At 39.3% G+C, this 14,957-nt stretch overlaps 1 protein-coding gene and 1 non-coding gene across 6 annotated transcripts in view; both read left to right on the forward strand.

The window, feature by feature from the left end:
* Positions 1-14,957, forward strand: part of PARD3 (par-3 family cell polarity regulator) — a 592,893-nt gene that overhangs the window by 254,767 nt on the left and 323,169 nt on the right. The window lies entirely within an intron of this gene.
* LOC123021000 lies at positions 8,106-8,233 on the forward strand. The gene has a single exon (XR_006414238.1). It is a non-coding gene; the product is annotated as a U6atac minor spliceosomal RNA (small nuclear RNA).

A 14,957-nucleotide genomic window follows, 5' to 3' on the forward strand; every position in this document is an offset into this window, starting at 1 on the left:
ATGACAACAACAGCATCTAGTGTTAGAGTTTAATTGCGGATGTTGATGTCCTTTACTTAGCTAGACTATTTTGGACCTCCTGCCACACCCAAAGCCACCAGCCTGAAATGGTGCAATCTACGGACAGATAGATCACGTATCCTATGCTTCAACTTGAAGATGTAGCATCCTACCTACAGTACTATACCCCATCCATTTTCTCCCCATTTAAATGTCTTCAAGAAGCAGCGGGAAACAATATCCTATGATAAATCCTATGCTTACTCTCTGATTTTGAAAATTGACAGGGGTAAAACGGGATCTGTACTGTAGCTCTGGGATATTATGCTTCATTTCACAGAACTGTTGCCCCAAATGAAATTTCTAAAATCCACCACCTATTCCATAGTTAAAGAATTTTTATTGTTACCATTAAATTAAACATTTACTTTTCAGTGCAAGTTGAATAAGGAGTCTTAATAGTCATCTTCTAAGAAAATGCCATCTATTTGCATATTTTAATATATTTCAAATAGATTTGTGTAGAGTGTTATATTGACCCTAAGCTTTTAATAAGACCTTTTTTTAAAAAAAAGCAAAATTACTACTGAGATAGGCAGTGATAACAAAACATGCTTGAATTGTGTTAGTTAACCAAGTGCTCTTTCCTTTCTTTTTTCCCCACCACTCAAAGAATCTTTTTTGTGGGCTTAATAAAAAAAAATCTATTAAGTTTGATGTTAATGAGTCTCCGTGTACCTAGAAAGGAAGGCTCCTTTGGTGATTTCATATCAACGGGATAATTAATTAAACTGAAATTGTTTAACAGGGCATGAACAGTGGAAGCAAGTCCATAATGAGAGCAGAACAGAGCATGGTACTGTTGAGGGTGATGAGCTTTATACAAAACAGACCATGATGCAAAACGAAAATCCCAGTTTCAATCCTATTCTTTCTCCTCCATCTGCTGTATTTGTATCTTTAATGCAGAGAACTCCTCATGCTTCCTTCAACTGTATTTGTCTGGAATTAGTTAGATGGGATTTGGATTACTTAGGGAGTGATCCGCTGGCTCCTAGACTGGACATCTTCTGCATGGCCATAGATCATTCTGTTTCCCAAGTAGGCAGCAGCACTCTGAGGCAGAAGACAGGGTCCCGAGCTTGGAGCTGGGGATTGGTACTCTGATTCCTTCTGGCTCCTTCACAGCCAGCGTGGAAAGACTTGCTTCAGCTACTCTTCGAACTCAGGCCAGTGACCTCAGAAGGGGTAGTTCAGGAAAAAGGAGGAGGCTGGAGAGGCCAGGATACAGGATATTCTGATGGCGCTACAGCCTCTTTCCCTCCCCTTCCAAAGTTCTCCATGCTAGCAGAAGTGCAGATTGGGAGGAGCTGAAGGGCAAAAATCAGCTCTAGTGCTTCTGCCTCTCTTCAGAGTGCCTGTCATCCTGTGTTGTGTGCTCCCTGTCTGACATTCCTGGCAGCTATGGATGGAACAGGAAGATTCTGCATTAACATGGTGGAGAAGGCAACAGGATGGGAGAGTGGAAGCCTCAGGTTCTCCACTAAGTTATTCCCAGATATTTGGCATCCCAAGGTTGAAGTGTCATGCCAGCCATACTGGGTGAGATGAACCATTGAGTCTTCCCTTGGTATAGGGCAGCTTTCTGCTCCAACCACCGCTCTGCAGGAATATTATGGTATATGTTTTTCCACTTCATGTCTATTTTGTGGAAAGGAGGGATAAACCAGATATTCTTTCTTGTGGTTACAGTGAATTTCAGAATCTTCTCAGCAAAAGTGCAGAATCTGCTTGCAGGTTGTGCTATGGCATTAAATAACTCCTCAGTGCCATTAAGAGCAAACCTTATGCATAAAGAAATCTCAGTTGGCTGCAGAGAAGGACTTATTTAGAGAACAGAGCTGGTAATTATTAGAGAAATTGCTGCTGCTTATTTCACAGTGCTGGACTTCCTCCTCTGATAGCTGAAAAGGTATCTGACAATGCATCCATGTTCTTTTGTCCACTCCCCCATATATTATCACAATTTCCAGTAATGTGAAATAATGAGCAGCCCTTCTTTTAAAACTCTGTGAACTAAAGTCACATTTGTACTTGCTGCTTCGAAAGCTGCACTTGAATATTAGGATCAGTGTGCCTTTATTTTGTAAAATGCTCCTCAAAGTAGGGAGGATGAGATGAAGCTTTTTGGTCATTATATTCATAAAATAAGGCAAGCTAAATTTGCTTCTGAGATTGAACATCCAAATAATATACTTTTATCCATTAATTTCCAGAATAACTGTGTTCTACCTAAGTCATTGATGCATACAATTTTATGGATGTGTTCCTGGAATTATGTTAGTTTTGTACAATAGTGCTTAATTCTTCAAATGTAGTTTTGCTCTTGTTGTTAATAAGGAAACAAACTTAATCAGGGTTTGTTCTTTCCTGTCTGAAATCCTGGAGAGCCAGGGCCAATCAATGTCATCAGCACTGGGCTAGATGAACCAGTGGTCTAACAGAAGGCTGTGTCCCCATGCCTATTATTAAAATAATTTTTTTCAAGATATAACATTTTGCCAGCCACATACATAATGATGAGTTAAGTTAGCCAAACATTGAGATGATTCATTGAGCAGATAATGGATAATAGATAATGATTGTCATAATATCCTATGTCATTCTCTCCTAGCATGGACAGGAAAAAGAATCTTAGTTATGATTTATTTATTTAGTAAACTTCTATGCTGCCCCATTCGCCAAAGCCTTGGGGCGGCTCACAGACATAAATAAACTTTGTTAAAATAATATAAATTCACAGTATAAATTAAGTCACTCTGGCCAAAGAATAAAATAAATAAATACTATTAACAGTTAAAATGACATTTGAATGAAAAGTGAAACAAACTCAGGTATGAAGCTGACGTGTTTTATCAAACCATATTTGATATTAACCATAGATTATAGTTCAGATGAAATGCTAAACTATAAATAACCCTAAACAGAAAACTTCTAAGTCTCCTCTTCAGAGAGGAGAGAAAAAGGAGGGGGCCTAGTGTGGGTTTGGGGCCTTATTACGCTAAACCAGGTGTGGGCAACTTGAGGCACTGCAGATGTTTTGTCCTTTAACTCTTATCATCCCTCACCACTGCCCTTGCAGACTAGAACTGATAGTTGTGGCCAAAGCATCTGGAGAGCCACCATAGCCAACCCAGTGTTCACCCATGGCTTACTAGCAGTAAACCAGCTTACTTGGCTTGATACACAATCAAAAAGGTTTTTTTTTCCAGTTCATTGTTTCATTTTATAGAATATAAATCGAAAATAAATAAATTTTCATGTCTTTTTGTTTATGCTGCAAACTTGTACAGCTGTACAAATTAGCACCATCTTGCTTCTTTAATGATATGAATAAGAAACTGCTTATTCCTTTCAAAATAGTTTTGAACTCTCCTTGAAAGTGATAGACATGAAAATCCTTTCCATCAAACTGTAGGGACTTCACCAAGTCACCTTGGATGTAACTAATTAATTATCTTGACAGTCTTCCATGGAGTTCAGGGCATTGTACAGTATCCTATTCTGTTATCCTTAAATAGTTCTGTAAGGTATGATACAGTAAGAGATTGTGAGTGGTTCAGGGTGAATTTGGTGGTTGATTTCATCCAGGCCTCTATGCTTTTAACACCACAGTAGCTTGTGTTACTTCAAGACATAGAGAGAAGGTCAGTACTACAGTGGTCATACTACCAAAGGGACACAAAGTAAGCTGGGGTAAGCACATCAGGTACTGTAAAGGATGATAAGAGTGAGTTAAAGTAAGTTTCCACAGGTAGGGCCTAATTTATGACGAGTTCTTTTCATTTTAGACCTGCCACTTCTTTTTTCTCTTCCACACTTGCAGCATCTGGCAATAATTGAATAAAATCATAATCTCTGTGTGATTTTGCCAGTCTCTGCCTGCATCAGCAACACCATCCGATGTACTGATACAATTACCATTAGCTTCATGAAAAGGGAATTCACTTTTTGGGATTTGTTTGGGAGAAATGAATAGACATTTGAAAAAAGATTAACCTGATTTAATAACAACAACCTAATCTTGTTGGAGACATGGATTTCGATAGTTATTTTTTCATTATGCCACTTTACAAAGTTTCAAGCAAGATATTAGGTAAGAATAACTTCTCTGAGATATCCTATGAGTACTACAATCATACTTCTGTCTCACTTGTTGCTTGCGTTAATGTTGGCATGCGCTGCAGTGCTTGCATTAATCTCTGCATTAAAATGTGAGAAATTAGGTTGACATTTTGATGCATTCTCTCTTTGAGGGCTCAACTTCTGTTATTAAGTGTTGAATGCAGTAGGCCATGGGTACATGGCAAAATACATTTTGAAGCTTACTGTCTAGAAAGCATATTTAAATGCTAGAAAACATTTTCATGGAATACTAAAATGTGCAAATAAGAAAAAAGCCCATTGGTAGGCAGCATGCACATAGTGCTTGTAGACTGTATAATCTGAACCGAGACATTTCAGTACTTATACGAAAAATGGGTAAAAGGAGAAAATCTATGAGCTAGAGAATGAAGCTTAAAGAGTAAGATGCATTTAAAAAAATAAATAAACTGATATAGAGAAGTACACAATTTGACTAACATTCCTGGGTATACTGGATGGCTTGTTTGTTTCCATGCTGCACTGAAACCAGAGACAGTCCAGAAAATCGCCTTGGGTGTATGGTGCTAATAGTGCAGTTGAAATGAACAGAACAAAACTCTGTATTTTTTTAAAACATTTGTATGCTGCCGTAGCACCTCTGGGCAGCTCACAGTCATAAGATATATAAGTCATAACTTACGATATCACTTTGATATAAGTTATGATAGAAGTTAAAACTCAAAACTATAATTTGTTTTGTTTGTGATGTACAAACAAATAGCAGGGGTGATGTACACAAAGAAAACACAGTTCAGTGTGCAGCCTCCATGAACAGGCTATAAATGTTTCGTATTCTGGATCCCAAAAGTGATAGTGATTTATTTCATATTTATAAATGTGGGAAAAAAACTATCGAAGGATTAGGGGAACGATATTGATGCATATAAGTTACAATAGGACCAGTGCCACAAAATACTCTTAATACAATGGCTTGATTTGAAAGACGCTCTTAAGGAGTTAATAGAATGGTCAGTTAAATATTTTTCATTATTGAATGTGAAATATGAACAGAAAGTCCCTAGATTATAGGTTGCTTAGATTTTGCTTTTGTTTCTGTTGTATGCCTCATACTTCTCATTGGAGGCATCGTGAAGCTGGCGGCATCTGGTTACTAGCTGTATCTAGTTTCTGACGCTGGACAGCATCTAGCAGTATCTGTGTAATCTGAATGTTACACTGGTATTGGTGATTCTTTGAAGGTGTCTATTCATGATGTCTAAGGGCACTAACAGATAAATATACTGAGTTTTTCACGATTTATAACCCAGTCCTATAAAATTAATTTCTTCATATCTAAAATTATTACAAACTCATCGCTCCTCAGATGGATGAAAGCCCAGTGGGACTGCAGTGAAAATGTGGCCTAAATGAAGAGTGAGTGAATGTTGTTGAATTGTGCCCTTAATTACTATAGTGCCAAACTAATGCGTAAGTGAAATACATTAGTAGAATTAAAATTTTGTCTTTTATTCCCTTGGTGGGTAATACAGTTAATGAATATAGATCTGACCAAATTAAGATAATTTATTTCAATGGTTTACATCACTGTAAAAGTTTTAGTGTAGCACCAAGCTTTCATGCAAACTTTAAATAGGAGTAGTCCTTCTATCCACTTCAAATATTGTGAAGGTTAAAAGTTTTAAGTGTATTAAAGCAATTTACTTAATTATGTCTATAGAGGATATTATTTTGTCTGCTATGGATCACTTCATTTACAGTTCACCATACTAGCCACAGGCCGTTGTCAAAGATAGGTTTAGGGATGTTTTCACCAGTGGTTTGTGTTGTAGTAGGGGTGGCGATACTTGCTCAGCAGAAGAGCCATGCATAGTAAATGTCAGAGATTTGAGACATGAACAAACATTTATTATTATTATTATTATAACATTTCTATGCCGCCCCTTGCCGAAACCTCGGGGCGGCTTACAACATGATAAAATACATTGAAATACAATAGTACATAATAAATTACCATTAAATATAAAAATACAAAAAATACATTGATTTACAAATACAAAATTAAAATTATCAGTATAAAATAAAAATATAGGAGGAGAAAGAGAAGGAAGAAGAAGTTGCCCAGGCCAGATCATATGTTTTAACAATTGAAATGATGTTTAAATAAAAAGGTCTTTACCTGGCACCGAAAAACCAGTAACGACGGTGCCAGGCGGACCTCTTTGGGGAGTGAATTCCATAGGGTTTATTTATTTATTTGTTTATGTAGACCCTATGAAAGTGTGTTCTTACTTACCAGTGTATGATTTTTTTAAATTGTGCATGTTAAGATGCAGAAATACCTGGAGCAATAACTGTGGGATATCCTTCCAAAGAAATGGGTCCTTAGAAACAAGAACTGCTCAAAGCAAATGTCATGTTAATCAAAAATATCAGGAGTTTTGTTGTTGTTTGTTTGTTTTTGTTTTACTGTTGTCACAGACAGAATCCTGAGAATTACGCTTTAGTGAAAAGTGCTAAGAATTGTTAGATTCTAACTTGAAGACCATGTCCTATCAGGGACCTTTGAGGAAGCTACAGAAGGGACAAACAACAATACAGTGGCCATCTGCAGGGACTTTCACATAAACAATACAAATTTTCTTTGACATTGTAACTAGTCCGCACTCGGTCCACATTCAGGAAAAGGATCAATATATCTCTTTCAAAGTCAGCAGTGTAGGGCATGTTAAGATGAGCTCTCCTGAGACCACCAGCCTGACTTGTTCTTTTTCAAGCCTAAGATGGGGCAGGTGGTGCATGAGAGGTTGTTACTTTTGGTCCCTCTTCCCTTCCTACCCAGTTGCCTCATGCTTCCTTCAAAGGCCTGAAGGAAGAGCTTGGGATTGGCCTGAATCTGTTCCATCTTCAGCTTCTTCACTGGGGTAAGGTGGCAGCTGAGGTGGCTGCCATTAAAGACACCCAATAAACACCACTACTGCTACCAGAATAACCTCTGGTGCCTCCAGTAGCGCCACTGGATTTGCTGTCTGGACCAGGGGTGAAGGTAGAAAGCACCTTTGTGATCATCAGCAGGAATGGGTGGGGAATGTTGGGGTAAGAATTGCGATAAGAGTTGCTTGACCTTCTGTACCACTGCCTACCTCAGAAGAGGTTTTCATGCTTGGTTCCACAAACCCAAGTGGGCCTCCAAGAACAGAGGGATTTAGGGTTACAGCTTTTGCTTGATGTGGGGATTGGACACTCTTTTCCAAACCCTTCTAAGATTGTTGACTTGGATTCTGATTTAAAAGTAGATGAAGACAGTGGAATTCTGAACTTATGTGTGACGGCCACAGGCTAGGGATAAGCCAAGCAAGCATGGAGACTCAGTTGCGAATTCTGTGGGAAAGTTTAGTGAACAAACTGATATGGGAGATCAGACCAACATCATTAATTTGTTCATATTAGGTTAAAACTGATTGTACAGGAACACTCCTGAGAAAGATATTTGTTCAAAAGATACATTAGGGTAAATGAGCTTGTTTTCTTATCCTTGTGAACCTGTTTCTCTCCCTCCCTTTGCCCCCACTCTCTAAAAAAGGGGGGCATTAATTTGAACCACACGCTGTTGGCTTCAGTGGCCTGTTCCTTATTACTAGAAGGAAAGTCATAATTCTTTTCTCATGGAAGTATACCTGGAATGCTGTTATTTATACATTTTAGCACAGGAACCTATACTATGCAAACACCACTATGTTTGAATAATTCCTTCGGAGTTCTCTAGTCCTGGGTTTTCTGTTTCTCAGTTTATCAGTTCAGGGAAGGGGAAGGATTTTGATCCAATAAACATTTGATCTAATAATATTTCTCATTACTCTGATTACTACTTTTAGTATAGGCACTGGAAACTAAGACCAAAATTTTGTAGGAAGTAGCATTGTCCACCGATAATAAAGCAACTGTTGTATGGAAGGACCGAAGCTTAGCAGTTCCCTTGATAAGGATGGAAGGTGTCCTGGTGGCATACACAACATACCTGTGGTTAAGGCATTGCCACTTACTTCATGGTATCTAGCCAGCTAATGAGAGCCCATGTGGTGCAATGGTTAAGAGCACAGGTCTGGGACTCAGGTGATCTGGGTTCTAGTCCCCGCTCAGCCATGGAGTCAATTTGGTGACTTTCGGCCAGTTGCAGAGTCTCAGCCCAACCCACCTCATGGAATTATTGTTGTGGGGATAAGACTGAGAGCAGCAGGAGGAGAATGATGTAAGCCATTTTGAGCTCATGGAGAGGGGATGGGATATAAATCAAATAAACTGTATATAAGCTTCTAATAAGTGAGATCTAGAAAGACTAGAAAACAGTAGTTCTAAGATGTAGAAATAAGTTAGCTGGCAATGTTCAGTTGATCTTGACGATGACCAGTGGGGGTGAACAACAGAGCAGAAGCCACTCTGTGTTGATACTCTGGCTAACTTTCTCTAACACCTGATAATATTTATGGTGCAAGTTGGAAGCTAGTTAAAGGGGCCATTTGGTTCTGTTCAAAAAGCATTCTTAGGCAGTGATGCTACCAAATGGAAAAAGATATGAGCTGATTGCACTTTCTACTTTTAAACACAGAAGAAAGATTTTAATAATATAGTATAACTATATTATAGAAGGTTTGCAAATTGAACACCATTAATAGTTGGAAAGTTTCTCCATCCACATGCTGCCTTGTAGCAACAACAGAGAGGTTTGGTGATGGGAAGGTTGAATGTTTAAACTTGACACCAACATGACATTGAGTTGCGTTTTCAGATATAACTTTTGAGAATACCATGCAAGAGCTATAGAAAAAAGAAAAGGAAAAACTTTTCTGCATTTGTTTCAGGCTGATCAGCCCTGATGTTTCAAAGTGTTGTCAGAACTCAGCAAAAGTACCTTATGCATGATACTGGGGCTTACCCTATTGTGTGAAGCCAGTCTGTGTTTATGGCCAACACAGGACAACAGTCCGAACTTTAATATAAACCAGCAGAAGACAGTGTTGGAGGAAGTCAGCATTTGGAAAGATAAAGGAAGAAAGAAACTGGATGATGCGAGTGGTAGTTCTCATTTAACTCTTTTTATGCTTTAAATCAGCCAGTTTTCATCTGCGTCTGGATAGTCTCACCCCCCTCCCCTGTTTTGTCTGACTCAACAGGCATGGAAAGCAACTTTTCCTCCTTGCCTTTTGATGGAAAAGAGCAGCTTGGCATCCAGCGATGCCGTTGCCCGAGTCAGCGAGGGCATCTTCCTCATGATGGCTTGGGGCTCCCTACTGATTAGACTAACCCTCTAGTCAGCTGTGTCATCTGCAGTGCTAATTTAAAGGCCACGGTAATGTCACCCAACAGCTGAACAGAGGCTGGGAAAGAGAATCTCTTTAAAGCTGATTTTTATCTGCACTTTATTAAATTTTTCACAGATATTTACATCCTGCCAAATAAACAAGCAAAGCCATGAAGCGATATGTCCAAAGTATTCAAAACCTCAGATGTCTTTTTAAATCTCCCTTCATGGGCACTGGCCCAAAGCCAATCTTCATCTCTCCATAGGAACTTTGCTTTAGCTTACATGTTTTTCCCATTTCTAAAAAACAGACTTTTGTAATCCTTTGAAGTTTATAGTGATAATATTTAACACATTGCTTCAAGCCAGAGAAAATAAAATATCCTAAAATAATAATAGCATTTGCAGTCATATCTACTTGAAATTAACTTTTAGGACTGCAAAACAGAAAAAGCAGTGATTATCTACATTTAATTAAATATGCCAGGTTTTGTGTGTGCATGTGCTGTTAAAAAACATCTGCTTCATCCTAGTGAGGAACAGAGGAAAAATTCCTTGGGACAAAGATGCGTTACTTACTCTTCAAGTCAAAGATAGTTCTGCCATGGTGGGTATTCCACATTCAGCTGTATCATTAGCATTTCCTACTGTATTGCAGCTCTCCTTTGCCCCCTCGTCACTCCTTGCCACTGCAGCCAAAACTCCACTTTGCCTTCTATGAAGTCATGTTATATTGGGGATTAGGAGAACATAACAGGGTAAGACTTGCCAACAGTGGGTTGGATCCGGGTTTAATTGTGTGGCTCTTTGGTTGTGTGCAGAGCCCTCCAGTCCCAAAAACACACTACAGAGAGGGCTCCTTTGAATGGGGTGTGCTGTGTTCCTCCAGAGGCATATTATGTAACTGGAGCACTTTCACCAGTGAAAGGCCGATCCTGGGTAGAAACCAATGGCTATAAATGCCCAAACCCTTTGCCACATACAGTGGGATTTTCAGACTTTTTCTTTGAAAAGCATAACCTTTTGCTTTGCCTGAAAGTTCTTCTAATAAATGGCTCACTCATTTAAAATGTGTTGACCATGTTAGCATAGAAGGTTACTGTCGGAGAGGTCTGAGCCCAGACTCCCCTTGGGTGAGCTGAACTAGTCACTCTGATCTTTAGAATCTTGCCAATGTTTGTGCTGAATGTCATATGGAAAAGTGAATCTTAGAATATTAAGATGTGACATGAATCTTGAAGGGGCATTGTTCACATACATGCCGTAATGGTTTGGTGCCTACGTAAATGGTGCCTCTTGCCTCGAATGAATGGCCCTTCATAATAGCCAATTGCATCTGAAGGATCCATTCAATACAAATATTATTGTTTTGTTTTACACCTTGTTGTAACCCACCCAGAGAGCTGTGACTACAAGGCAATATAGAAATGAAATGATGATGATGGCGATCATGATGATGATGATATTGCGTGTAAGATTATGTTGTTCAGGTGTTCTACCTTTAATTGATTTGTTGGTGTTTTTTAAATTAACTAATTTACAGGTGAGGTCCTCTAGGTTTCCAAACATTGGGTTGTTGTTGGCAAATGCTACAGAGATAGCTCATTTCCACAGATCTGCATTCATAAGATACTTCCAAACATTATTTCTTGTTTATCAAGTGGAAGCCTATAAACTACTGCTGTCAGTTCTCACTCCAGTTCTCATTCCACTTGTTTCATCCTCCTAGGTTTCCCAGAAAATCAAAAGCAGACCCACAGAGAGTGTCTTGCAGTAATGCAAATCAGATATAGCTAAGCCATGTGTCACCATGGCCAGATCAGACACTTTCTCTCTGTCCTGCAAATATTTGATGTGCATATGGGAATAATTTCTTATTTAAACAGGCATTTGCTTATAGAGCTGATTTTTCCCTCTATTGCTCTTTATGTTAACCTATATTTTAATTTAATGATGCTTTCACTAGTTGCTGTGTTTATATAAAATATAATGTGTTTGCATTTGATTTTAGTTGGTTTTATATGTTGCTTTTTAAAATCATAGATCCATTAGCTGAGTCAGGCATATTTTATGGAAAGATAGAATATGAATATAATAAGCTAAATGCTACATTCTTAAATACATAATGTATGTATATATGCATGGGGTGCTTGAAATAGACCTTTTCAGCAGGCAAATTTGTACTCAGAACAAATACGAAGCTTCGGCAAGGGGCGGCATAGAAATGTTTTAATAAATAAAATAAATAAAAATACCTTAATAATTTCCTGGAGTGGACATCTCTTGCACATCATTCTACCAATGTCATTGATCAATGAGGTGATCAATACACAGGAGAGAATTCTACATCCTTAAAAGAAAGTGATGTTCCTGCAACATTGGAAATCTTGCAAATACACATTTAAGTGTTTATCCTTTAAACAGATTCATTGGGGTGGCCTTCTTCAAGCGAATGCCTTCCAGATGAGTTGGACTGCAATGCTCATCACCATCAGCCAGCTGGGTGTCTCCCAGCTGAGACATCACACTCATCACATGGGCTGTAAAAGCTATTGTCTGTCCTCACCAAGTCAGAAGGTCTTTACAGAGTGTCCTGACTTTACAAGCTAAACAGGTGAAGTTATCTCTGATGAAATAATCTGTGGTAGGCACATAGAACTGCAGGATCTAAGATAAGCTAAGGCACCTGAATGTATTGTCAGTTCTGGAAGCATAGTGGGACAAGCTTTAGAATGGACAGGATGAATGGAAAGCATGGAGCAAACATACACAGGTAAATGCATAACAGGCAAATTGAAGAAGCCATAGTGCATCTGGATGACTAGCCTTGTCTGATGGGCTACTCAAACTCAGGCCAAGAAGTGTGTCAGCTCTAGAACATCAGCAGCAGGAATCTACAACTGCAGCACCAGGACCAGGGGTGATGGAGATCGTAGCATAGGCAGGGCCAGAAGTGAAGACAGAGTTGAAAGCAGGCAAATGTTAGATACTAGCGAGGCATGGCAGGTGCAGAGGTAAATGTGAAGAGCAAGTAAAGGTCAGAGACAGACAAAGCCAGGCAGAACTAGGCATGGTCAGGAAAGACAGAGAGCAGGTTCAGGGTCAGAAACAGGTGGCAAGACCCGGAAAAAACTATTGTGCTGCCATGGCAAAACTAGGCAGGCCTGAGTGGCCTCCAAAGCACCTCCTATGGATTTCATTTGGTTTTCATGCTTGCAGTGGTTCTACAAGCTGCAAATACTTGCAAGTAAATCAGGCTTCCTAGTCTGCCAAGCCACAAGGAGGAGCTGCGCTACTCTGCAGATCCTGACAGTCTATGTTGAGAAAAAGCAGCAAGCTCTCAGTGCTATATAATGCCTCTTTGCTTCTCTGATGACCTTCCCCAACCTGGTGCTTTCCAGATGTTTTGATCTTCATCTCCCATCACCCTTGGCACCATGGCTAAATGGTCAGGAAAGGTCTGGGTATGGTAGTCCAAAACGTCTGGACAGCACCAGGATGGGGAAGGCTGGTTTATGCCACCATCCAAGCAAGATATCTTGTTAGCTTCCAATGTTTGGCACTGCTCTAAGGAAGTAACAAAGTTACTTATTTGTAGCTGCTGTTTGAGGAGTCCTTTGTGCAGGCACCTGTCCTCTGCAGATACTTATTTTCTCAATTCAGTAATGGTCAATCCTGAAACTGTCAAAGGAGAAATTGGGCACCATTCTTACTTCTCTAAGCATGCAAATTAATCAAAGGGGCAAAGATTGTCAGGTATGGTTTGAAGATTCCTGGTCTGATGTCTGCAATTGTTGCTGCTCATTCGAAGAACCCTTACAGATAAGCAATCTTCCTTTCTTTATTTTGAATGAAATCCCTGATAACGTGTTCCCTCTTTTCTACCTTTACCCCAGAAGTGCGCACATTAGATTTTAAGGTAATTGTAATGGTTGAAATCTCAAAAATACTCAAATAGATTAGAGGACAATAAAGTAATTAAAGTGGGAAAGGGAAGGGAAGGGATGAACAGAACCTTGGAAAGCATGGCTCTGCTTTTATCTTATACATTAACGATGGAAATGTTTCCAAGAGAGAATAACTAAAAATGGCCACAAATAGCCAAATCATGATCAGTTATGTCATATTAGAAATCCGCAAATGGATTTTATGTGTCACTTTTTATTTCACTTGTGCAATTTCTTTTTTTTAAAGAATGGTATTTCCTTTGATCTGAGATATTAAATATCACACTGTGATATCAGTTTAATTTTCTTCCATTTTCGAAAGTTGGCTATTAGAAATATTGCTACTCAAAAAGCCTTTGCCATGCTATTCCTTTGTGCTGGAGAATCTCTGAGGCTGTTCTGTTTGCACTGCCAGAGCAGATGACTATATTCCCCAAAAGAGAAGCAAAGAGGGTGCCAATTTGCCTAATATTTGCATGTGCTAATTTATATGGGCCAGTGCAAATGGAGAAATTACAGCTGTAACTCAGGCAGAAATGCAATCCGAGGGGGTGACGCTGTGTCCTCCATAGCCTGCTGTACACATTCTCATTAGCATTAGGCAAGTTCAAAGCCCCTGTTGCTTCTTCTGTTTGTGGTTCTTTTATACCCAGTTTTGGACAGCCTTTCAAATGGAGGACTGTTTTCTGTAAAGCAGGGCACTGGCTAGCCTAGTGCTCAGTTAGAAGTGCCTACACTGAGAGGGCAGAAATTCTCTGTATTGGGGGAACTCAACTAGGAGTTGTTTGCTGGGGATGCTCATTTGGCTGGTTCAGATTATTTGTATGCCTCACACTGAAGCTGAAAGGCAACACTAAATGTAAACCATCATTCCAAAAGAGACTGTAGAATGTGGAAATGAGCGAAGAATTTCTCATCTGGAGAATACAGAGTTTTTAAAAAGAATTTCTAGCCCTTTCTGTTGCCAAATATATTCTTCAAAGCAAGTTGAAGGCAATGCTTATTGACATCTCGGCAATTGTATATGGATAATTAATAAAGACTCCCAGCGACGGGAAGGAGAGCTGCAGAGATCCGCATGGCCTCTTGTCTCCCTTGAATAGCAAGGCTAGAATAAATTGTGGAATGAAGGAAAGACAGAGAGAGTCTGTAAATTGGAGCACAGCTGCAGAATTTAGATTTTTTGGGGGGGCAGAATTTTAATTGCCTTAGTGCAGAATTTTAATATATACATGTTTAAGCAGAGAGTATGCACAACTGTGGCAAGAGAAAGTGTCCACAGTGCAATGTCTTCTGTTGCTTGGAAAAGGCAAGTGTATTCACCCCAAGGTTCTAGGATCTGCAGATATTGGGAAGTGTACCATGAAGTTCCTATAGACCTCCTCCTATATGCGCCAGTCCCATAATCATTGACTGTACTCTGTGTGTATGTGTGCGTATGTGTGAGAGGGAGTGGGGGAGAGAGAGAGATGTTTCAGGAGGAGATATGCCACAGGGAGCCCTCAACAACATCAGCAAAATTGGTTTGAAGACTTTCATGTTATGAA

Source organism: Varanus komodoensis, unplaced genomic scaffold (genome assembly GCF_004798865.1).
Source record: "Varanus komodoensis strain SLA01 unplaced genomic scaffold, ASM479886v1 scaffold15, whole genome shotgun sequence".
Taxonomy (NCBI): Eukaryota; Metazoa; Chordata; class Lepidosauria; order Squamata; family Varanidae; genus Varanus; species Varanus komodoensis.